Below are 26,127 nucleotides of genomic sequence, written 5' to 3'. Positions count from 1 at the left end.
ACCAAAGTATTGGAGTTTCAGCTTCTAATCAGTCCTTTCAATGAACACCCAGGACTGATCTCCTTTAGGATGGACTGGTTGGATCTCTTTGCAGTCCAAGGGACTCTCAAGAGTCTTCTCCAACACCACAGTTCAAAAGCATCAATTCTTTGGTGCTCAGCTTTCTTTATAATCCGACTCTCACATCCATACATGACTACTGGAAAAATGATAGCTTTGACTAGATGGACCTTTGTTGACAAAATAATCTCTCTGCTTTTTAATATGCTGTCTAGGTTGGCCATAACTTGCCTTCCAAGGAGAAGCGTCTTTTAATTTCATGGCTGCAGTCACCACCTGCAGTGATTTTGGAGCCCCCCAAAAAATAAATTCAGGCACTGTTTCCACTGTTTCCCCATCTATTTCCCATGAAGTGATGGGACTGGATGCCATGATCTTAGTTTTCTGAATGTTGAGCTTTAAGCCAACGTTTTCTCTCTCCACTTTCACTTTCATCAAGAGGCTTTTTAGTTCCTCTTCACTTTCTGCCATAAGGGTGGTGTCATCTGCATATCTGAGGTTATTGATATTTCTCCCGGCAATCTTGATTCCAGCTTGTGTTTCTTCCAGTCCAGCGTTTCTCATGATGTACTCTGCATATAAGTTAAATAAACAGGGTGACAATATACAGCCTTGACATACTCCTTTTCCCATTTGGAATCAGTCTGTTGTTCCATGCCCAGTTCTAACTGTTGCTTCCTGACCTGTATACAGATTTCTCAAGAGGCAGGTCAGGTGGTCTGGTATTCCCACCTCTTTCAGAATTTTCCACAGTTTATTGTGATCCACATAGTCAAAGGCTTTAGCATAGTCAATAAAGCAGAAATAGATGGTTTTCTGGAACTCTGTTGCTTTTTCAATGATCCAGCAGATGTTGGCAATTCGATCTCTGGTTCTTCTGCCTTTTCTAAAACCAGCTTGAACATTTGGAAGTTCACGGTTCATGAATTGCTGAAGCCTGGCTTGGAGAATTTTGATCATTACTTTACTAGCATGTGAGATGAGTACAACTGTATGGTAATTTGGGCATTCTTTGGCATTGCCTTTCTTTGGGTTTGGAATGAAAACTGACCTCTTCCAGTCCTGTGGCCACTGCTGAGTTTTCCAAATTTGCTGGCATATTGAGTGCAGCACTTTAACAGCATCATCTTCCATGATTTGAAATAGCTCAACTGGAATTCCATCACCTCCACTAGCTTTGTTTGTAGTGATGCTTCCTAAGGCCCACTTGACTTCACATTCCAGGATGTCTGTCTCTAGGTGAGTTTTCACACCACTGTGATTATCTTGGTCATGAAGATCTTTTTTGTACATTTCTTCTGTGTATTCTTGCCACCTCTCCTTAGTATCTTCTGCTTCTGTTAGGTCCATACCATTTCTGTCCTTTATTGAGCCCATCTTTGCATGAAATGTTCCCTTGGTATCTCTAATTTTCTTGAAGAGATCTCTACTCTTTTGCATTCTATTGTTTTCCTCTATTTTTTTGCACTGATCACTGAGGAACTCTACATTCAAATGGATATATCTTTCCTTTTTTCCTTTGCTTTTTGCTTCTCTTCTTTTCACAGCTATTTGTAAGGCCTCCTCAGAGAGCCATTTTGCTTTTTTGCATTTATTTTTCTTGGGGATGGTCTTGATCCCTGTCTCCTGTGCAATGTCACAAACCTCTGTCCATAGTTCACCAGGCACTCTATCAGATCTAGTCCCTTAAATCTATTTCTCACTTCCACTGTATAATCATAAGGGATTTGACTTAGGTCATACCTGAATGGTCTAGTGGTTTTCCCTACTTTCTTCAATTTAAGTCCAAATTTGGCAATGAGGAGTTCATGATCTGAGCCACAGTCAGCTCCCAGCCTTGTTTTTGCTGACTGTATAGAGCTTCTCCATCTTTGGCTACAAAGAATATAATCAGTGATTTCAGTGTTGGCCATCTGGTGATGTCCATGTGTAGAGTCTTCTCTTGTGTTGTTGGAAGAGGGTGTTTGCTATGACCAGTGTGTTCTCTTGGCAAACTCTGTTATCCTTTGCCCTGCCTTATTCTGTACTCCAAGGCCAAATTTTCCTGTTACTCCAGGTGTTTCTTGACTTCCTGCTTTTGCATTCTAGTCCCCTATAATGAAAAGGACATCATTTTGGGGTGTTAGCTCTAAAAATCTTGTAGGTCTTCATAGAACCATTCAGCTTCAGCTTCTTCAGCATTACTGGTTGGGGCATAGACTTGGATATATTAAATGGTTTGCCTTGGAAGCAAACAGAGATCATTCTGTCGTTTTTGAGATTGCATCCAAGTACTGCATTTCAGACTCTTTTGTTGACTATGATGGCTACTCCATTTCTTCTAAGGGATTCTTGCCCACAGTAGTAGATATAATGGTCATCTGAGTTAAATTCACCCATTCCAGTCCATTTTAGTTCACTGATTCCTACAATGTCGACATTCACTCTTGCCATCTCCTGTTTGACCACTTCCAATTTGCCTTGATTCATGGACCTAACATTCCAGGTTCCTATGCAATATTGCTCTTTACAGCATCGGACCTTGCTTCCATCACCAGTCACATCCACAACTGGGTGTTGTTTTTGCTTTGGCTCCACCATTCATTCTTTCTGTAGTTATTTCTCCAGTGATCTCCAGTAGCATATTGGGCACCTACCGACCTAGGGAGTTCATCTTTCAGTATCCTGTCTTTTTGCCTTTTCATACTGTTCATGGATAAAATGTGGTGCAAGGAAAAGGGAGTACAGGGAACACAGATTCTATTCCTGGTCGGAAAACTAAGATCCCACATGCTTACGACACGTGACCTAAAAGAAAGAAAGAAAAGAAAGTGAGAGAAGGGATGAGATAAAAGTGAAACAACCTAAGTTTATATGTGACAAGAGATTAAGCCACAGGTTTCTAGGTCTGAAGAGGGTTGCAAACTACAGCCTAGGTGAACTCTTCCTCAATCCCCTCCATGGATCATCAGATGTGGGGGACTTCCCTATAGCTCAGACAGTAAAGAATCTGCCTGCAATTCAGCAGACCTGGGTTTGATACCTGGGTTCAATCCCTGGGTCAGGAAGATCCCGTGGGGGAGGAAATGGCAACCTACTCCAATATTCTTGCCTGAAGAATCCCATGGACAGAGGAGCCTGGCGGGCTACAGTCCATGGGGTCTCAAAGAGTTGGACATGACTGAGCAACTAACACACACATCATCAGATGTAGGATGCCTGCCTCACACAGAAGACCTTAGAGCCACTTCACTCCACCTGTGAGCTCAGTTCCTGCTGTCGCCTCTGCTTTCTGGCATTATGGTCTTGCTCAGTTCTTGCTCCTCCCACTGAACTGCTCCCTGGTTCAGGTGATCTCTCTCCCATTGACAGTTCCTAGGGCTCTTTGTCGTGGCAGATCACTACCCAATCCATGTTGGCAATGCCATGGCCACCAGGCTTCAAAAGCCACTAAAACAGTAACAGCAGGGTTTTCTTTCTGTCCCCTCAGATTCTCTAAAGAGCATCGTGTTTTTCTCTGATGCTTTAAAATCAAGGAATTAAGCCTCCCTTATTATTTAAAAGGAAGGCATGCCAACTGCAATGGAGAAAGTTTAGATTGCTTTATTCCACATCCCGTTTTGCCTAAGATTCCTCTGTGTGTGCGTGCTACATCGCTTCAGTCATGTCCAACTCTTTGCAACCCTATGGACTGCAGCCCACCAGGCTCCTCTGTCCATGGGATTCTCCAGGCAGAATACTGGAGTGGGTTGTCATTCACTCCTCCAGGGGATCTTCCCGTCCCAGGGATTGAACCCGAGTCTCATCATGGTTCCTCCACTTTGGCTTAATTGTAGAAGAGTTACAAATCTCCAAGATGCTTAGGCTCCCATTTCTGTAAGTTTAGAATTTCTCTGATCAGAATATTTCTTCAAAAATTTCACCAGCGGGCACTGGAATGGTGTGGGTGCGTATTTGCGTGTGTGAGTGGGCTGAGGGCAGAGCCCATAGGGAAGAGGAAATGTAAAGCTTCAAGAAGAGGAAACAGGGAATGGTCTCGTTGCATTTGGTCAGTGGAAAACCGTGGTCAAAAAAAGTACGTGTGTTTTGTTTTTGAAATTTTTCATCTCTATTTTATGGTCAAGGGACAAAATGGTGTAAAATTCAAATTATATAAAAGTAAAATTATGCAGATAAGAGAACTGAAGCAATTCTGTGCGGATTCCCTTGATCACCTGAAGCAGCGAGCAGATCAGTGGGAGGAGCAGGGTGGAGGGACAGTTAGATGCAGTTGCCATGGCAACCATGTGCGGATTGGAATAAGACTGAGGCATCTTGATTCATCCCTGGCTCTGCATTTTCCCTTACCCTCTTCTTAACTGGCTCTTGAGGATTTGCAGTCCTTGGAGTCTGGGTGCTATCAAACCAGGTCACAGAGAGACAACATATAGCCTGAGGTAGCTGTCCCCTAGCCAGTAATGCACAGGTTCTTACTGTGCCTCGATAAACAGGGAATAAATGTAAGGTTTAATCAGGGAGACGAAAGCGAGCAAGAATCACCAGAATGCCACGCTTCCAGGCCAAGTCCTGGAATGCCGCAGTTCTGAAATGTAAGGCTAGAGAAGTCAGATGAGTCTGTGAAGTGCGGGTATAAAAGACCGTGAGTTCATTTTCTGATGTTAAGAAGAAACTCTGGTGTTGATACGAGAGACAAAGCTTTGTCCAGAGAGTAGGAGTGGGAGGCACTTTTCCAGCACGTATTTCTGAGCTTCAGCTTTCTTATCTGAAAGATAAAATAAAAATGCCTGCCTTGAAGGTTGTCATGGGGACTAGAGACCCAGTATATCCTCCTCAGCAGCTCAGATGAGTTGCCTGTGACCCTTTCAGAGGGGGAAAGCATGGGTGGCCATACTGAGAACAATTGCAAAATCTCAGCTGATAGTGTTTCTACCTTAATAGGGACGATAGAGGTTAACGTCATCGGTAAAGCTGTGAAAAGCCCTCGTCCTCTGAGGATCACCTCCTTAGATCCCTACTTAGGGGCCCACAATGCCCATTTGTGCTTCTCCTGTGGGCAGTTGCCTTCATCAAATAACATAGACCAGGGTCAACCCCTCTTGAAACATGATGCATGCATTAGGTGAGATTTTTATTTTGCTTTTGTTTGGTTGGTTTTCTTTTTATCATCTAGGGAGGGTGTAGGAAATTACATAAGCCTGTGTGTGTGTGTGTGTGTGTGTGTGTGTGTGTGCGCGCCTATGCACTCAGTTGCTCAGTCACGTCTGACTCTGTGATCCCACGGACTGTAGCCTGCCAGGCTCCTTTGTCCATGGGAGTCTCCAGACAAGAATACTGGAACAGTTTGCCATTCACTCCTCCAAGGGCTCTTCCCAACCCACGAGTCAAATCCCCGTCTCTTGAGTCTCCTGGCAGGTGGATTCTTTATCATTTGTGCCATCTGCAAAGCCCATGTCAGCCTCCACCCACTCTAAATAGGCATGTCCATAGTCTGTGCCTCTTTTTCAGAAGGAATTATACCTTCAAGTACATAACTTTCAGGGAAAGTTATTCCTTCTGCATACTGTCTAGAATTTCAGCTCAGTGGTGGACTCGCTATTTTATGCTCCACATTCAGACTTTCCAATCCTAAAGTTCTTGACCTGCAGCACATGGGTCTGTGAATGGAATTCAGAAGGTCTGTGACTGCAGCAATTTTCATACAATTTCTGCAACTGAAATTGTATGAAAAAAAAAAAACCTGCATGTGGTTATATACACAGATGGAGTTTTCTGGAGATTCTCGGGGTTGGCAGTGACTCCGAAACTTTAAAAATATCACAGTCTAAGTGTTCTGTGCCTATTCTGTTGTTGGTAGTCACACTCATGTGTTTTGCCCACTGAGGAGTTCGTAAGAGTAGAAAAAGAGGGATGTGATTAAATAATTTTTTTTAGTAAGAAAAACCATATTCTCAGATTCCAAACTAAAACTGAATTCTCTATTACCTAGCACTGTGGCCGTTCCTGTGTAATACCACTAAAACTTCATCAAACAATGTACTCAAAATCTGTGCATTTTACTATAGGTAAAAAACAGTCCCTGGTGGTTCAGACAGTAAAGAGTCTGCCTGAAATGTGGGAGCCCCGGGTTCGATCCCTGGGTCGGGAAGATCCCCTGGAGAAGAAAATGGCAACCCACTCCAATATTCTTGCCTGGAAAATCTCATGGACTGAGGAGCCTGGCAGGCTACAGTCCATGGAGTCGCAGAGTCAGACACAACTAAGCGACTTTACTTCTTCTTCTTCACTATAGGTAAAATTTACTTAAAACCATAAGTATATAATGGGCTCTAATTAATAATATGCATATTTAGGGGTGAAGTCCTGATACTGGCAACTTACTTTGAAATGGATCAAAATAATAAGATAGGTTAAGTGATGGATAGAAGCATAGACAGAAGAAGAGATATGTTACAAAGCCAGTGCATCAAAATATTAATTGTAGAATCTTTGTAGTAGGTATATAGATGTTCACTGTATAATTCTTTTGTTTTTCTTGAAAAGTTTAGTAAAATGTTGGGAAAATACATGATCGTAATGTTTAGAGTACATACAGCTCTATATATGACACATAAGACAGAATAAGGGTTGAAAGAGAGACTGGAAATTAATTTTATAACTTTGATATTGATTGATTCAGTTTGGAGGTAATTGCTTAATACATAGAATTAAACCTACAAATGTTCAGATTTCAAGTGCAAAGAATTCCTGGTCAAGAGGAATTACTGTGATGTATCTGTGTGAGTATTAGCAAGACAGCTCTCCAAACAGTGACCATTATTGCCTATTTTTCCCTAGGTTTGGTAAGATCTTTTCATAGTTTTATTTTGGAGCTTATTCTAACACAAAGCTCCTCTTGCCATTAATTATTTTCTAGTCTCTCTAAATATTTCTTTGCTTGATTTCACACCATTAATCTTAGTAATTTCCTTCTACCTACCTACTTCAGATACATCTTATCTTAACCACCCATCTCTAGTGTGTTGCCAGTCTCCACACACTACACCTCAGTGAATGAAAGACTTGCCGTGTTCTTCTTTACATTTTACAAGGCATACGTCAGTCTCTAAAAATCAACCTGTTAGAATTTTTCCTTAACAAGAGAGTACTAAACAAGATGAGATTTAATTTTACCATGTTAATCCAGGCATGAGTAGTTTTATTATCCTGCTTGGATCAACATGCTTAATAATTGATCATGAGAACCATAGAAACTCTAGCACTAAAACTCAGAAAGTTACTAATTAAAATATAAAGCAGTTTTTCCATTTTAGCATGGCAGGCCCTGGCTCACTGTGGGTGACAGCTCACGCCAAGCCACTGCATCTAAGAGCAAATGAAACAAAAGGAGCAAAACCAAAAGGGCTTATTGGGACAGATGAGGTGGTCTTGTTTTTACATTTGTGTGCTTCATGCAGTATTCATTATAGGTAATTGGACTGTTGCTTAGCTGCGAAGTCATGTCCGACTCTTGCGACCCCCTGAACTGTAGCCCACCAGGCTCCTCGGGGTCCGTGGGATTCTCCAGGCAAGAATACTGGAGTGGGTAGCCATGCCCTCCTCCAGGGGATCTTCCATATCCAGGGATCAAACCCGCATCTCCTGCATTGACAGTCAGATTCTTTACCACTGAGCCACTTGGGAAGCCCAACAGTTAATTATTATGTTTCAGATAAAACTGTGGTGATTTTTCCCCCCATGACAATAAGCAACTAAGACACTAGATCTTTTTTTTTTTTTTTTTTCCCTTTTCCTTTCAAATGACCCCAGTGTTCAAAGTCAGATCTTTTGAAAAGGACTTAGAGCATCATGAGACGTGATAGGTGCTTGGAGTGCAATTTTAATGCCAACAGACTGGAAAACAAACAGCATAATGCAGACAAGGGATGACTTTGTTCTTTAGCATCTGCGTGAAAAGGAAATCAGATCTTTCTGGGTTGTGCTCCCGCTCACAGGTGGGGAAGAGAAGATGTCAGTTCCCGACTCACCGCATTGTGGGTGGGATTCCGGTTTGGGGTAAAGGCAACGGGCTGTTGCATTGTCTCTCACAATAAGAGCTCAATTCACCTAACTTCGTGGGTGTTTTGTTTCCATCAGCCACAAGTGGACATTAAAAAGGCATGAAGCGTCCCTTAATCCCATGAGCCTGGTGTGTGCTGGCTCTTGTCACTGCATTCTCCAACTCTGTTGCCAATGGAAGTGAGAGATTGACCCCAGGCCTGCCACCAAACCACTGAGTTGTTGTCACTTTAATTGTTTTACACCAGGAGGAAGCCAATTGTGTGGATGTGAATGTCTTATTCATCAGACATTACAGGCTTCACATTTTCAATGAGCTGAAATTCCCAAGTCCACAACGTGTAACCGCAGTGAATCGAGACAAGCGTGCCGTGATGACGTTTTCTAATTTATTGCAGTTGCTCTTTAAAAGATTTGACAGTGCTTCAGAATTCTAAACACCACAGTTTGGAAGTCTGTCTGAGCTTGTGTGCTAATCAAAAACAGTAAATCATGTTTGACTTATAAAGGACAGCACAGTAGTAAAACTAAGAGTTAGTGCATATTTCCCCTCTTTTTTGAATGTATAGACAAGTACAGAGACTCAAGTGAATAGACAATTTATCAAGGACCTACGGCATCTTTCTGGTGCCTGAAAATGTCCAAATTATCCCCACAGGCTACGTTTCAAAAATGCAATTATTGTGAAGAAACTTCGTTTCTGTGTCACCCAGAGTCCAGGCCTCTCTGGATGTTTCTTGTGGGCAGAAAAAGGCCTTTCCACACCAGGTACTACAAATACCAGCGCTTTATGAGCCTACTACATTATCTGATTTGATGTCGTCCTGAAAAAGACAACTGTTTACCCATCAGTTTCACAGAGGCAGCTGAGACCTCACGTGTGGGTAGCACACAGCTGCCCTTGGGTTGCAGACGGGCGTGGCAACTCCCCTGGTAAAAAGCCTCCAAGACCTCCTCCCTGCATAAAAAATAAAGCCCACAATGCTCAGCAGGACATGTGAGACCCTCCATCCCACCCTTACCTACCCTGCCCACTTCCCCGCATCTATTTCCTGACATCCAAATACATGCCTGCCCCATAGGCCGCTCGTTGTATCCCAAAGCACGCTAGGCTATTTGAGACTGCCTTCCTTCCTCCTTTCTACAAGTTAAACTTTTTTGCAATTTTTTAAAACTAATTTTATGTATTTACTTTTGGCTGTGCCGGATCTCCATTGCTGTGCGGGCTTTTCTCTGGTAAGCAGGGGCTACTCTCCTTTATATATTTATTTATTCTAATTGGAGGATAATTACTTTACGATATTATGATGGTTTTGCCGTATATCAGTATGTGTCCCCTCCATCCTGAACTCCTCTCCCGCCTCCCTCCCCAGCCCATCCCTTCAGGCTGTCACAGAGCACCCGCTTTGGGTGCCCTGCGTCATACATCAAACTCCCACTGGCTGCTTTACACATGGTAATGTGTATGTTTCAATGCTGTTCTCTCAAATCATCCCATCCTCTCCTTTTCCATTGAGTCCAAAGTCTGTTCTTTACGTCTGTGTCTGCTTTGCCGCCCTGCATGTAGGCTCGTCAGAACAATCTTTCTAGATTTTCTTGTTGCAGACCACTGGCTCTAGGTCATGTGGGCTTCAGGGGCTGCAGTTCCGCAGGCTCTAGAGCCCAGCTCAGTGGCTGTGTGCACGGGCTTAGTTGCATCGTGGCACGTGAAATCTTTCCGGATCAGGGGTCAAACCCCTGTCTCCTGCATTGGCAGGCGGATTTTTTACCACTGAGCCACCAGGGAGGCCCTAAACTTTTATTCATCTCTCAAAGCCCACTTCTTCCTCACTGCCTCGGTCCCTCTGGGATAGCACTGTTACTTTCCACTGACTGAGAGGTGGTTGTTGTCCTGGCAATGGTCGAGGGCAGCAGGGAGGTGCTGGTAATGTTTAACCACCCTCTCCCCAGAAAGAGCAGAAAAGCCCTGATTGGTCAGTAGTCCGTATCCCATGATGTAAATACACCTCCTTCCATTGCCAGTTTCAAGGGTGGCTGTGTTTAACAACAGCTTGCAAAATTCCTGAAAATGTCAACATCAGGCTGTCTCACAAACCAGTTCATGCCAGCTTCAGAACAGCCCTGGGACCTCACTTTAATAGTCTGTCACAGTCTCTTCCCCCACTAAACACTGGACTGCTTTACAAATAGATGCTCAGTGTCTCCTGAATTGAAGTAGGCAGGCTCAGCCCCTGGTCAGTGAGTGTGGTGTCATTTGCCACAAAGATTCAGGGGATGTTTGCACTTCGTGTCACTTGAGAGTGGTGGCCTTAGCCATCTCCTCCATGCAGCACCACATGGGCATATGTGAATTTAAACAGATGGATTTATTGGAAGTGCAGCTGAGAACTGCGGTGAGGAGCAAGTTGATGGTCTTGAATTCAGCAACCTCATTAGAACACAATGTGATCTGCTGTGGCGTCAATAAAACACTTACAGAGGAAAGCCTGAAATACAGATTCAGAGAGATAAATGACAAATCCTTTGAGGGGCTGAGAGGAGAGAAGGCTGTAGGTTCAGTTCCCACCTTCTTTTCAACAGATCCTTTGCCATTCTTTATGTGGAACCTTTGTCTTACTCTTGTGGCTCACAATTTGGGATTGGAACATCAGCATATTCGAGTTCATACAGTAAAGTGCAAAGCTGGCTGGCTCTGTTTTTATAATCAACTTGGAAATAACAACATATCAATCCTGTTGTTCCTATCAGGGTGACCAACTCCCTCTGGTTTACCCCAGATTTGAAATTGGAAGTCCCGAATCCTGGAAACTCCTTCAGTCCTGACAGAGTGGGACATTGGCCATCCCAGTTCCTGTAGAGGCTGTGCTTCCTATAGTGAACGCTCTGGGTCCTTAGACTAGGAATATACCTCCTGCGGCTGGTATGTCAGGAGACACTGGAACCAGTGACTAGAACTTTTTTGAAAGCCCAGTTTATAAAATCTGTTCTCCTCTTAGGGTTATGGTACTATTTTTCAGGCACATTCTTTAAGTGAGAAGATACACAGAAATGCTACATGTGCACAAAAAGTTGCTATTTATTTCTCATAATGATATACGTGTCCCAAATCTATTACATATTCTCAGAACTTGTCTTAGGTAGGAGAGAAATACAGCAGCTTGTTATGATGGGATAACCAGTCTCAAAATCCTTTAAAATATCATATTATGATTTTGGGGGACATACATATCAGATGATACTTCCCAGGTGGTTCAGTGGTAAAGAATCCACCTGTCAGTGCAGGAGACACAGGAGATACTTTTGATCCCTGGGTTGGGAAGATCCCCTGGAGGAGGAAATAGCAACCCACTCCAGTATTCTTGCTTGAAAAATCCCATGGACAGGAGCCTGGTGGGCTATAGTCCATGGGGTCACAAAGAGTTGGACACGACTGAGTGGGCAGACGCACACACATGTATCAGATGACTTTGCTTGTGGAGAGTCTGAACTTCCATCAATCAGCCCTCGGTGGTTTGTCGTTCAGTACCACTGTTCATCGGAGAAGGCAATGGCACCCCACTCCAGTACTCTTGCCTGGAAAATCCCATGGACGGAGGAGCCTGGTAGGCTGCAGTCGATGGGGTCGCTGAGGGTCAGACACGACTGAGCGACTTCACTTTCACTTTTCACTTTTATGCATTGGAGAAGGAAATGGCAACCCAGTCCAGTGTTCTTGCCTGGAGAATCCCAGGGACGGGGGAGCCTGGTGGGCTGCCGTCTATGGGGTCGCACGGAGTCGGACACGACTGACGCGACTGAGCAGCAGCAGCAGCAGTGTTCATATGGTGAACACGGGAAAGAGTTGGTGGGGAGCTCAGCTGGGTGTCCAGTGTCCGAATCCTTCACATGACCTTGTTGGACCGTCCTCGCTGTCAGCAGACATTTCCTGGTGGAAATGATGTGTTGTGGTCATGTCCACAATGTGTTACTTTGTGACAGTATCAGATTGTGCCCCACAAGAATAGACGTTTCTCTTATGATATGACATATGTGTTCCTAACTATGTTTGGCAAACTGCCACAGTAAAAATTGTGCAGTTTACAGGAAGAAAGAGAGTAAGGTGCAAAACACTCAAAGTATTCAACATAGTGTTTTAGTATGTTTGAGCTGCTATAACAGAATGCCATAGACACGGTGATTTCTAAACAATAGAAATTTCTTTCTCACAGTCTTTGAGGCTTGGAAGTCCAAAGTCTAGGCACCAGCAGATCTAGTGTCTAGGGAGGACCCTCCTCCCGCTCCTTGCTGAGTCCTCAGCTTGACAAAGGGACGAGAGAGCTCTCTGGGATCTCTTAGTTGTTTAGTCGCTAAGTCGGTAAGTCATGTACAACTCTTTGCGACCCCATGGACTGTGGCCCATCATGTTTCCTGGAGCGGGTTGCCATTTCCTCCTCCAGGAGATCTTCTGAGCTGGGGATCAAACCCATATCTCTTGCGTCTCCTGCTTTGGAAGGCAAATTCTTTACCTCTGAGCCACCAAGAAAGCCCGGAATCTCTATATAGGGGCACTAATCCCATTCACATGGACTCCACGTGAAATACCATCACACTGGGGCTTAGGTTTCAACCTATGAATTTGAGGGGGGATACAGAGATTCAGTCTATAGCACATAGCACTCACAAGAGCTATGAAAAAACTACTCAAAATACTAGCATAGTTTACAGGTGAAGGAAGTTTGGTAGAAGGATTGAGGCTGCCAAATTTGGATCGAAAGGGCAAAATGTGCAGAGACCCAGGAGAACTATACAATAAACAATACCAGGGGTGGCCAAAGCAAGCCGAGATGAAAGCAGACAGCGTGTACAGTACTGTAGACCCTTTCAGCTTGCACGCAAATGTGTATGTTTGTATCTCTTGCACAACGGCTGCTGTGACTTAGTGGCTCAAAACTGTAAGACCAGCAGGAACTCGCTCGCATGAACCAACACGACTTCTGGTTTATGCTGACACTGTTCTCTATTTACCAATCAAATGTGATCTAGAAATACGTTTTAGCTTTGCAGATTTCTGCTGAATAAGATGATTCATGAGACAGATTCAAATTGTAGGTGATCATATATATTGAATTAAAAAAAAAAACCCTTAGCATGAAATTTTCTTGTGCTTCAACACTTTGGACAGTAATAACTAGACAGCTTTTAATTTGAAAGAAAAAAAAAATCCACCCAAAATGAAGTCACATCTCCTTTCAGATCTTTTAATTAAAGTCAGACATGAACTCTCGTGTTTCTCTGACTGCTAAATACTTAGAAGTGGTTTTATGAGATTTGTGTGTGTGTGTTTTAAGTTGTAAAAAATGCACACACTGCTGGGTTACATGACTTTGGTTTATTTAAATATAGTTTGGTAGGACTGTAATATATAAGGAAGGCGAAGGGGTCAGAATTCTGTTTAATTAACTTATACCCACTTGGAACCAGTCAATTATAAAGGTATGCCGAACAAATAAAGCTTCACATATGAAATCCTTGAAAAGAATAAGCCGCAGTGGGACTTGTCTGGTGGTCCAGTGTTTGAGACCTCCCCTTCCAATGCAGGGGGTGCAGGTTCGATCCCCAGTCAGGGAACTAATATCCCACATGCCTTGTGTCCCAAAAACCAAAACATAAGACAGAAGCAATATTGTAACAAAGTTAAATTTTACAATTATAATATTTGTAATGAATCATTATAAAATTAATATTGTAACAAAATTAAACAAATTGCAATATTCTAAGCAGAATTAAAGATAAAGACTTTAAAAAAAAATCATTCACACCAAAAAAAAATCTTAAAAAAAAGAATAAGCCACTTTGGTGAAGGCTTTCTTATTCTTAACTTTGTCATTAAAAGTATTTCTATGAGGTATTTCCACCTTAGATTACATGTATATATGCATATGTGTGTATATGATTATATATATGATTTTTATATATTTATGATTATATATGATTGACTATATATATGAATCTTTAAAAGATTAAAATATGCCTTGGTGACTCTCGAAGACCCCAGCACTTCCCCTGCACACTTTTTGCCTTTACTGAGATAGGACGTACTCCCAGGATTGCTGTCCTTTAATCCACATGTGTCAAAAATACGAGTAGTGTTTCACATTTACATAAATCTGATTTAATAAGCAGTCACACCATTAAACTAGAGATTCTTTTCAAACTCGGCTAATTACATATCATATAATGCCTGGTCTTTAATGAGGATTTCAATAAATGTTTGTTGATAATGATGATTATTAAAATGATATGTAAAGTCAGTCTCCCTGTACAAGAAATGCTTTGTTTTTAAAAGCTTTAGACTTAAAGCTTTGCCTAAAAATTTTTAATTAAAATCACCACTTTGGCAAGAAGCTTAAAATGTGCAAAGTCGCTGCAATTAGTGCATTGTGCATCCATATGGGTGTTACCAAACAGCTTTCAACTTAAAGGATTTGGGCTATTTTGAGTGATGGACCTTCTGTTAAGCTTAAAACAAAGCCCAGCTATCTCTACATTCGTTTTAATTAATATTCTCTTGTTAGTCTCAAAGATGCGTTCTCTTCTGGGGAGTACTGCAGGGATTATCACAAATCAGAAACAAGTTACAGAAGCAGGTCTGACTCATTTTCTGCTCCCTTCTGTCTCATAGCATTTCTCCCCCCCGACCCACCCCAAGCAGCTTCAGTGCAATGTCAGAGTCCCTGGAAATCACTGATTTCAGATGTTCTCAAAGAAAACCTATATTTCTAGCCAAGTCACAGCATAATTAAACTCACCAAAAAAAAAAAAATGAACAAATTAAACCGTCCCTAGATCTTTGGAATTCTGTGTGAAGTTTAAAATATATCATTTTGAGTCCAACATTCCTATAAAATCTACAGGGTAAAATTTGAGTGTATATGTTGTATAAATACAGCTGAGTCCATGTGTCATATATGTGTATATTTGTATATATACATGATATTTCTACTTCAGAGAGGTTCATAGTTGCCTCCGTGCTTGGGGTTTAGCAACCTTATTTGTGTGGACTTAATTTTCTACAGCGAAGAGTTGACTCATTGGAAAAGACTCTGATGCTGGGAGGGATTGGGGGCAGGAGGAGAAGGGGACGACAGAGGATGAGATGGCTGGATGGCATCACTGACTCGATGGACGTGAGTCTCAGTGAACTCCGGGAGTTGGTGATGGACAGGGAGGCCTGGTGTGCTGCGATTCATGGGGTCGCAAAGAGTCGGACACGACTGAGCAACTAAACTGAACTGAATTTTCTACAGTAGCAAGCTCTGCTGGAGGATTAATTAGCTACAAAAGATTAATTTGATTGTTTCAGTTTAGTATTTTAAGCAAAATCAAATTCAAAATGGCACAGCCTGGTGGGTTTTTGGTTTGTTTTTCTTTTTTCCCTGGATATTTTTCATGTGAATCTTATTAATATGGTACTTGGGGAAGAAAAGCTTTCTGGTCTTTTTTTTTTTTCTTCTTTCATTAAGTCAGAAGAAATTCTGTAGGTGCTTGTGTGTTTGTTGAGGCCCTGATTTTTTAACTATTTTCAAACATCTCCCCTACAACCACTCTCCATATGCCTTCAGAAAGATAATCACTCCAATGACCTCTGGAGTCCTCTGACTACTGGAAGGCCCACTTTAGGCCAACTGTGAATGCTGGTTTCAAAAGTAGACAACGAAACTGATCCCCCCAAATGTTCATCAAATTCTTAAGAATAAGATAAATGTGAAAATTACAAGGAGGCTTCCCTGGTGGCTCAACAGGTAAAGAATTCACCTTCAGGGCAGGAGACACGGGTTCGATCCCTGGGTCAGGAAGATCCCCTGCAGGAAGAAATGGCAACCCACTCCAGTATTCTTGCCTGGAGAATCCCATGGACAGAGGAGCCTGGTGGGCTACAGTCCATGGGGTCACAAAGAGTTGGATACTACTGAAGTGACTTCACACAAAACAGAATTGTAATTTACCAGAACACATGGGTAAAATAATTCATCCAATATATGAGTGGAAAGGCGTAAAATCATTAAGTCCACGCAGTCCATGGGGTCAAAAAGTCGGACACGACTGAGCGACTTCACTTTCATTTTTCACTTTCATGCATTGGAAAAGGAAATGGCAACCCACTCCAGTGTTCTTGCCTGGAGAATCCCAGGGACGGGGGAGCCTGGTGGGCTGCGGTCTATGGGGTCACACAGAGTCGGTCACGACTGATGCTACTTAGCAGCAGCAGCAGCAGAACACACCATAGCAGGTTCTGTTTCTTTTTTTTTTTTCCTTTCTAATTTTATTCCAGCATTATGGAAATTCATTCCCTCTAGCCACTAGATTTGGGACAAAGATACTCTGTTTTTCCCATATTGCCTGAACTTTTCATTTTTATTTCCTTTTTGTAAGCATGTGATTAATTATATACCTATCTTTAAATTCCTCCTTACATGCTGGTCTTTTGGGTACTACATTTGAAGTGAAGGGAATAATGGAATTAGTTTTGTTCTAGATGAGAAGTAGATAAAAGATAAAGATGGTCAAATAGCACACACTGGTTTTCTTGAAGGGAGGCTAACTATTTTATAATTCTGTACTGTCTTTGCTACCACAAGGCAGTTTCCTATCAAATTTTTTCCCTTTCTGTTAGGCATCTTTACAAAGAATTCCCTCAAATAGAAATGAGTGGATTACCCTGCAGCTTCACATACATCCTGGTGAATATCCCCTTCACAATTTAGGGGATGAAAGGAAAACCTACAGTTGTTTTAATTTGGAGGAAAAATAATCACTTCTCTCCAGTGAGGCTTGGGGGGGGTGGCAAAAAATGGGGCAGAGCCTTCCTGTAGAAAAAAGGAATACTTTGTGGAGGGGCAGTGCAGCAGGGTTAAAAAAAAAATGGAAAATAAAACAAACATAGAACCTTCGAGTGGGTAAAGAGGCCAGTGAAAGACCATCTGGTACAGGCACCCTGAGCTGGGCTCCTTGGGCTGTGTTGTCCCGCCAGCATGTAAACTGCACGTGTGCACGTGTGTGTGGGTGTGTGTGTGTGTGTGTGTACACATAGAGATTTAACAGGGAGCACAGAGGGAATTAGAAAGAGCCTGGCCCGTTTTTAATTTGGGTCTGTTTGCTTGCATTGAGCACTTAAGGGCTTCTACATTCAGTTTGCTCAAAAGAGTGATGAAGCGCTCCTTGCTTATGCCTCAAATCAGAAATGCATGAAGTGCGGCTGCAGAGATAATACATTTTCCCCAAAGGCTTTGGCTGAGCAAATTAGGTGTCAATGGGGTGCCTGCGCAGGCAGTACTCTCTCTAATTAGTCTCTTGAGCCTAGTTGGTGGCGGGTATGAGATGATCTAATCAATTGGTCTGTGTCTGATGGTTCGTGTAAAAACCCTACCAGGCAGACTCTCTCCCACAGGTCACCCACCTGCACAGCGGGGCTGCTCATTTTCATTTTTCATCTCTTCCATCACATGACGCTGACAGTTGGTTTTAAGAAAATTGAATCCAAAAAATATCTAGTTCATAGGGCACATGGGTCAGAGCAAAGTTGCATTATGGGTACCAGCGATCCAATTAATTAATATTTATAGCCGAGAAGTTCTATGTAGATATTTCTGAATAAGGATTTTATCAATAAAATGCAATTTCCGCTTTAAAACATTCGTTTCTAGAGAAAGAACGTTGTGAAAACAGAAAGCAGGATACCAATGGTATCTGTTAATCTTATGGTTTCTAGACCTCGGAGTTGATGTGCATGTAGTTGAGCCTATCATTGATGTTCAGTTTCATTTTTGTTATGTGTGCAGTGCATTTGAATAATCTCTCGCATAAATGTAAGGGCAGGATTTTGCTATTGTACCTTGCTTCCCTATGAATGCGGTGTGCCATCTCTCCTTCGTCCCTATCCCCACCTGTCAAATGCATGACTACATTTAGACTTTAGGGACTTTTTCTACCTCATATGCAGTCCTTAAAATCTGAAATGGATGCTGATGCTGCCCAAGGATGAAGAATGGCCATCCGAGCTGCCGGTGACCAGCGTCAGGCAGCGAAGCGGGCACAGCTTGGGCTCAGCTTCTCATAGAGATGGGAAAGAGTCTAGCTCTCACGGGCACCTCCCTTCTTTTCATATTATTGGCTCCTTCCATTGAATGTCTGAGCCTCAACCTAAGTAATAGACTTTTCATCATCACTGTTTTCACCACTTACTATCCAATTACAATTAGTATGTTTATCCTTTATTCCCCAACTCTGCTTATGCCCTGGGTTAGGTCCGTAGGATTCTCCTAGAATTTATGGCCAAAGAATCAGGGCAAAGGCAAGGACACAAACAATCAATGTGTCTCTGAAATCAGTCCAGTAGGACAGTTACATGCTGTGGACAATTTATGGTTACATGAAATCAAATATGCGTGCGTACTACATCGCTTCAGTCATGTCCAACTCTTTAGAAGGCCCATGGATTGTAGTCCGCCAGGCTCCTCTATCCATGGGATTTCCCAGGCAAGAACACTGGAGTGGCTTACCATGCCCTCCTCCAAGGGATTGTCCTGACCCAGGGATTGAACTCGCATCTCTTACACCTCCTGCATTGGCAGGTGGGTTCTTTACCACTCCAGCCACCTGGGAAGCCCGAAGTCAAATATACTGCAAATCAAGTCATTTCTTTCTTTCAAAGAGAATGTCATGGAGTTTAAAAAAAAAAAAGTTCAGCCTATAGGCAGGTGTTAATTGGACCCAGGCTTCTCAGCCTGCAGGGTATCTGGAGATGGCCTGATCTGTTCCCAGCCCTTCGGTCTTTAAGCAACAGCAGAGGCACAGCATTTGCCCCCCGTCACCATGCCAGGGGGAGTTTAACATCTGAGAACATATTCCACTCCCAGGGTCTCCAAGTCTACCTTTCTCCTTCCTGTTCAAACTGCAGTTGTTTGCTGAGGACCTGCCCTGGATCTGGGCTATACTCTAGGGACATGATGGCCAACAAAACCAAGCCTACTCAGGAACACAGTGACGCTCCTAGGCGCTCCCCCACAGTAAATGCCCCCACACATCAGGAACACTGCATGAAGTCTCTAATTCAAAAGGTCAGCTTGGGGGCCAGGTCTGCATTCTGCCAGTAAAAGTGGTGGAGTGGAGGAGAGCCGAGTAATGACTGCTTCACCTGGGTGTGGCTGTCGGAACTCTGTCTTGGCAAGCAGACGTCAGGACAAACCCCGACTCCTGTTTGGCCAGGGTGGACAGGCCTCCTGGAAGAACTGGCATCTCTTAGAAGAAAACAATAGGGGTGAGTCTTCATGATCTTAGATTTGACAATGGAGTTTTAGATATGACATGGACCTCTCAGGTGGCTCAGACAGTAAAGAATCTGCCCGAAGTGCAGGAGACCTGGGTTCAGTCCCTGGGTCAGGAAGATCCCCTGGAGAAGGGAATGGCAACCCACTCTAGTATTCTTGCCTGGATAGAATTCCATGAATAGAAGAGCCTGGCAGGCTACAGTCCATGTGATCACAAAGAGTTTGACACAACTGAGCCACTAACACACTAAAAAACCACAAGCAACAAAAGAAAAAAAAATGGATAAGATGGACATCATCAAAATTAAATTGTTTGTACATCAAAGGACACTATCAATACACTATCAATACACTAAAAAGGCATCCCACAGAATGGGAGTATATATTTGCAAATCAAGAGATTACCATCCAAAATATATATTTTTTAAAAACTCCTATAACTCAACAACAAACAGCCCAATTTAAAAAAAAAATTAAAAAATAAAAATATATATTTCTTCAAATGAAATATACAGATGGCCAACAAGCACATGAAAAGGTGTTAAGCATCACCAGTCATAAGGGGAATGCAAATCAAAATCACAGTGAGATACCAGTTCACATCCACTAGTTTTTCTATAATTAAGAAAAAGCAAACACACAAAAAAACAGAAAATACCAAATGTTAGCAAGGCTGTGGAGAAATTAGAACCTTTGTGTATTTCTGGTGGGATTATAAAATGTTGCAGCCACTGTGGAAAATGATTTGCCAGTTCCTCAAGAAGCTAACGGAGAAGGCAATGGCACCCCACTCCAGTACTATTGCCTAGAAAATCCCATGGACGGAGGAGCCTGGTGGGCTGCAGTCCATGAGGTCGCTAAGAGTCGGATACGACTGAGCGACTTCACTTTCACTTTCACTTTTCACTTTCCTGCATTGGAGAAGGAAATGGCAACCCACTCCAGTGTTCTTGCCTGGAGAGACCCAGGGATGGGGGAGCCTGGTGGGCTGCCGTATATGGGGTCGCACAGAGTCAGACACGACCGAAGCGACTTAGCAGCAGCAAGAAGCTAAACAGAATTACTGTATGGCCCAGCAATTCCACTTCTAATTGTTACCCAGGGAGTCAAACAAATATTTGTATGTGCATGTTCATAGCAGGACTATTCACAATAGCCAAAAGTTGAAAGTAACCCAAATATACATCAATTCATGAATCGATAAACATAATGTCTTATATTCATATAATGGAATATTATTCAGCCATAAAAAGGAATGAGGTACTGGGACAAGCTACAACATGGGTGAACTTTAGGAACATTATGTTAAGTCAAAGAAACCAGACATCACATATTATATGATTCCATTTACATGAAATTTCCAGAATAGGTACATATGTAGAGACAGAAAGTAGATTCATTGCTGCCAGAGGCTGGGGCAAGGGAAGAATGGGAGTAAAGGATACAAGAAGTATAAGTAAAGAATATAAGCTATCCTTTGGGGGTGACAGAAGTGTTTTGGAATTAAATAGAGGTGCCAGTTGCACAGCGTTGTGAAGGCACTAAGTGCCAGTTAATTACATACTCTGGGAGCATGCTCAGTCGCTGAGTCGTGTCCGACTCTTTGCAACCTCATGGACTGTAGCCCGCCAGGCTCCTCTGTCCATGGGATTTTCTAGGCAAGAATACTGGAGTGGGTTGCCATTTCCTTCTCCACAGGATCTTCCCAACTCAGGGGTTGTACACTTGTAAGATGGTTAATTTTGTGTTATATGAATTTCATGTCAATTTTTAAAACAAGGTGGAAAGTTAACCTTTTAAAAATCCTCATAGTAGGTGGGGGGAGGGGGATGAGTAGAGGGCAGAAAGGATACTATTCTAATGGTTGTTCACTGTCAGATGGGAGCTTTCTGCTTCCTTGGTGAAGGACGTGCCATTCAGGATGACACGGTAGGGCAACTGTACTATGAGGTCTCGACAGGGGCCGTGGGGTCCTGTCTGCACAGGAAGGGGACCATGTGGCACTGTGGAAGGGGACAGGTGACCTCCAGCTTCTCTACTGAGATAATGAGTTGGTCCTGGGCCTCCATGGAGCTGATGGATAGAATCTCTCGGCTGTGTGCCTTGACCTTGGCAGCATTTCTTTTCACCCTTCCTAGCAAGACATTCTTTTCCTATCCTAGAAACTCAATGAAAATGCTGAAGAGCCAAAAAGAAACAGAGAGAGAAGCAGAGTGAACATTCCTCCTTTCTTCTGGAATGATTCACATTCCATTCGGAAGCAGTTACCAAATTTAAGCAGGCATCACTGGAAACCCACAGTTGTATGCAGGGTGGTGGGAAGAGCCTAGCAATTCAGGTCATGCTGGCCAATTTTCATTCTGCTGAAACTAGGTCTGATAGTCGGCACCGTGGACTTACATGCAGCTGGATTTAAAAGGAAAAAAGAAAGAATGTGATCCATTTTTCTATTTCGTGCCCAAAAAATGAATACGATCTGTCCTTTTAATGATCTGTATGATGCCACAGGCACTTAATTAAGACCAGTATTAGTGCTAATGACTTGGGGAAGGAGATTTGCTGAATTTCTTTTTCTCTAAATAATCCAAGAGGAGGTTAGACCATTTGAATTCATGGAGTTGAATTATTTTAATGGAAGAAAATGCAATCAGAACATTTGTTTATCATATTATAAGAACTGTCTTGGCTACAGAGAATGCTCAAGGTAGCTGTGGGGAAAAAATGGACAGGCTCACTTTGTCCTGAGCATTTTCGATGTCTTGTGTGATTTTGGAAAAAGAATGCTGTAAGATTTGTTTGTTTTGTTTTTTAACATATAACAGTTTTCTCTTTTCCTCCTTCCAGGATTAAGTTGTCATCGTTCTGGGGAGAAAAAAAAAATTAATGAAGTGGCCAATAATATGAAGGGATTCATGGATCAGTTTCCTTTCACTCCCTGGGGTGGATTTCACTTAGAAGAAAATTGAAGCTGGCAAGACCCTGTTTTCTCCGCAATTTATTTAAAACCTTGCACGCATTTGGATACCTTGTGATTTCCAAGAACTATGTGAAGATTAAGTTTTGCTTACTGATACATGGCATGTATTCTTTTCAGTCTTTTGTGTTTGATTTTGTTTGATTTCCCTCTGCACCGCAGCGTCTCTGTAAAGGTTTTTATGCTTTCACCAGCCATGTCTTAAATACATTAAGACAACACACTCGGTGTTCACACTTCTTCAGTAATGTCTGTACTTGAAAGCCACACAGTGGCATAAAACAATGTGTGTTTTCTTTGAGAACAGTGCACATTTTGCAGCCACCAGGAAGGAAAATTGTAGCGAAGCAAACCCATGTTCTCTGACTGACTTGACAACTTAGTCTCTGGCGGTGGAGCACCACTTGTCTCTTCCCTTTTGAGAACGTTTGCAAATGTGCTTTTTTTTTCCGCCCCTCGGAAACAACTGCACATTTATATACGATATCGGAATCTGCTTAGCATTTTCAAACCACACAGCATGACTGTTCTCCGAGCAGGCTGGAAGTGAAGAAACAAATAGGAAACATTAAGAACAAAGACAGGGATAAATCGCTTCCTTTTGAACCTCTGGAAATTGAGGTAACTTTTTACATGTTTTCTGGGTCTTGTAACATCTTATTTTTTCCATCCACTTTGTTATGCTTTGTATTTTCTAAATGGTGAAAAGTGAGGAACAGAACATTTAAATCGTGGGTGCAAAAAGAATTATATCTTCTGGATGAGCCCCGAATACTGTCTTTACTAGTCAACATTGAAAAAGCAGATTACCAAGTTATCCAGAGTGTGAAATTTTCCCGTTTACACCAAAGCACCTTTGAACCACATTTTTTTTTTTAAATTTTAAACATTCCAAGCTGATTGGAAGGCATCATTGGGTACCCTAACTGTAAATGGTCTCTGGGAATAACTGTACGGATGCAGGTGTTAGAAACAAGGCAGGAGTCTTACTTTAAAGATGGAAAGGGGTGGGGAATAGAAAGGCCCGGCTTCCCTTGTTTAAGAAGCTGAGAGACCTTGGAGGATGAAGGCGAATATGTGACACGGCACGAGATGTGGACTGCATATGCGGACTTGGATCCACAGGGATCGCTGCCTGGCACAGATCTGTCCTGGTGGGGCAGCCCCTGCTGCAGATGCCAAATAACACAGGCTAATGGGGAAGTTAGGAAGCTTCATCTAGAGCCTGAAACCTAGCTCCTCAGGACACCAGTTCCTATGGAAATCCTGGCGTGTACCTTGTTTTACATTTCCTGTTAGGAGAGTAGCACTTTCTTGGGTCAAGAATAGGAATTACCAGCCAGCTTGACAAAGACTTTGCCCTGCGCATCAGGTGAAGGAAAAGCTTTTCTGTGGTCAAACCCAGTACACATAGGAAATCCGACCCAGAATTTCTTAACATTAAAACGGTACTTTCCCTGGAATGGGATGTGAAGATAGATGTTAAGGTCACAGTCCATCTTGTCCCCAAAGTAGCAATCATTGTAAGCTTCTAAGTGCTAAGCCATTTACTGCTTGATTTTAAAGAGAGGAAAAGTTATCCAAGGCTATCCAAATGTTTAATCTTTGCCACCTAGAACTCCTTCCTGTTCTTCTTCCACACATTCCAACTCTTTGGAAGTCTGCAGAGGGATTTTGACTTAATGTGTATTTACGTTAGGATTTCTTAAAGTAAACATGGAAAGAAAACTTGACCTGCAATCAGAAAACAAGCCTCTCCTGTGATTTGTTTGAATTATTCATTCTGCGGGAGAGGCACAGCTTTTGTACTTAATGAAGTTTAAACCAAGGGCAACTGATGATGAAGTCTTGCTACATAATAAGCTTTCTAACTTGAAAATTTGAAGATATTTAATGTTTAAAGACTTCAGTTAGAAATGTTAAGTTATGCACAGATCTATGACCCTATTACTGACAGTTTCTCTTGCAAAATGAAATGTGATACTTCTCAGTAGAAGGAATATGTTTTATTACAATGACGTGTTTCAGAAGGGTCTCACTTAGGAGACTTCTGGTTCCCCTTGCTTGCCGCTGGTACAGGACATCCAAAGTTTCCTTCTCTTTCCTCTCCCACTTGCAACTACCTTTTCCTTTTTTTCCCCTCCTCTCACTGAGGACAGCCATGAAAATCACTCCAGACTGTGTTCATGAGCAGATTGATTATTCTGTTGAGAAAGCACTGGAATGTTTTGTGAGATATTTTTATATGAAGGAGTAGCTTCAGTTCAAACAGCTGGAATAGTTAGAACATGTTAGCATGGTAGCTATATCCACACGACTGCACACACAGTGCTCCGAAAGGAAACCTGGGACTTCGTTTCCATTGTCTTGAAGGAAGAGTTTGGTTGACTTAAAAATACAAGATACACAGGACGTGGAAAAACAAAATGTATGCAGTACTCAAAAAAAAAAAAAAAAAAACAGGGGTATAAGGTGGGAATGGCTGTCCATCCAGTGACCCAAGGGTGAGAAGCTATTCCTACCTCCCAAGACTGACGAGAAGAGTCCCCTGAGGAGCCGCCAAGCTTGCAGAAAGCACGGTCTCTTGGTATCCTTTCCTCAGTGTGTACATGATAGCCAGTGTGATCAATACCTTAGGTAATGAGTCTACACAAGATAATCATCTGTGAATATTACTGGTTTTGTAATCTTTGTTATATAAGAGGATGTTTAGGCTGTACATACGGGGGTAGATTATTGCCTGCCCCTTATACATAGGAATATGCTGCATAATTGCATAGAACTTCCATCTCCCTTCCCAGCTTGTAGGCAGAGGAAACCATACACGCTACTGCCTTGTAAATTTCTCAGACACCAAAAACCAAACCAAACAAAGTCAAATCAAATAAGCAGTCTCCTCAGTCACTTCCTATAGCAGCATATTTTAGAGGCACATACGAAATCTAAAGTCTCTAGTTGGGAGTGGATTTTTTAAATTTTTCTTTTATCTTTTTTTTATATATATATATGATACACTGAAATGTGTACTTCCTAACAGGCGGTTGGTACCTAAGAAATGAGCTAGCATCATTCAGAAAACTGTTATCCTTCAAAATGACACATAGTAAAGGAGAATGGAATAATACATGTTGCATATTTGTTACCAATTGTAATTTGTCTGTATTATGAAAGACGTAATGGTTTGTCAGCTGTCACTGTTGTTTTCTTGTAACATGATATGGAATAAAGTATAGCAGAATCTCTGTACATTTTCTTGGGACATCTTCTTGGTGAGTCTCAAATAACACCTAATATTCCATCAAAGAAACATTATCTTAAAAACTCTTAGATACAACCATGCTTAAAGAGTATAGGGACATCCCTGGCAGTCAGTGATTAAGGCTCCCAGCTTCCAATTCAGGGGGCCCAGGTTCAATCCCTGACTGGTGAACTAAGATCCCACAAGCCACACAGTGTGGCCAAAAAAAGAAAAAAAGAGGGGGGGGGTAAGAATAGTGCAAATACGAGACCAAGTATACGTGCTTTTGGATGTGCGGAGGAGTGAGTTAGCTGGGATGTTCCAGGTATCTGTTAAACTCTCCCTTTGCTTGGTTTGCTCAAACTCATGTCCATTGAATTGGTGATGTCATCTCACCCTTGGTTGATCTCTTCTCCTCCTGCCTTCAGTCTTTCCCAGCATCACGGTCTTTTCCAACAAGTTGGCTGTTTGCATCAGGTGGCCAAAGTATTGGGGCTTCAGCGTCAGCATCCGTC

At 42.4% G+C, this 26,127-nt stretch overlaps 1 protein-coding gene across 5 annotated transcripts in view; it reads left to right on the top strand.

Annotated features, from left to right (window-relative positions):
- Positions 1-25,620, top strand: part of CDK14 (cyclin dependent kinase 14) — a 664,341-nt gene extending 638,721 nt beyond the window's left edge. For 4 of the 5 annotated variants that reach the window (XM_070369889.1, XM_070369885.1, XM_070369890.1 and 1 more), the window contains one exon: positions 22,245-25,620. The gene's annotated coding sequence lies outside the window, so the exon portion shown is untranslated. Of the gene's footprint in view, positions 1-22,222 lie in introns of all 5 variants that reach the window. The other variant, XM_070369886.1, reaches the window with a different exon arrangement.
- Positions 25,621-26,127: the final 507 nt, after the last annotated feature.

This window comes from Bos mutus, chromosome 4 (assembly GCF_027580195.1).
Source record: "Bos mutus isolate GX-2022 chromosome 4, NWIPB_WYAK_1.1, whole genome shotgun sequence".
Taxonomy (NCBI): Eukaryota; Metazoa; Chordata; class Mammalia; order Artiodactyla; family Bovidae; genus Bos; species Bos mutus.
Note: the sequence above shows the minus strand (reverse complement) of the source record. Positions and strands in the feature narration are given on the sequence as shown.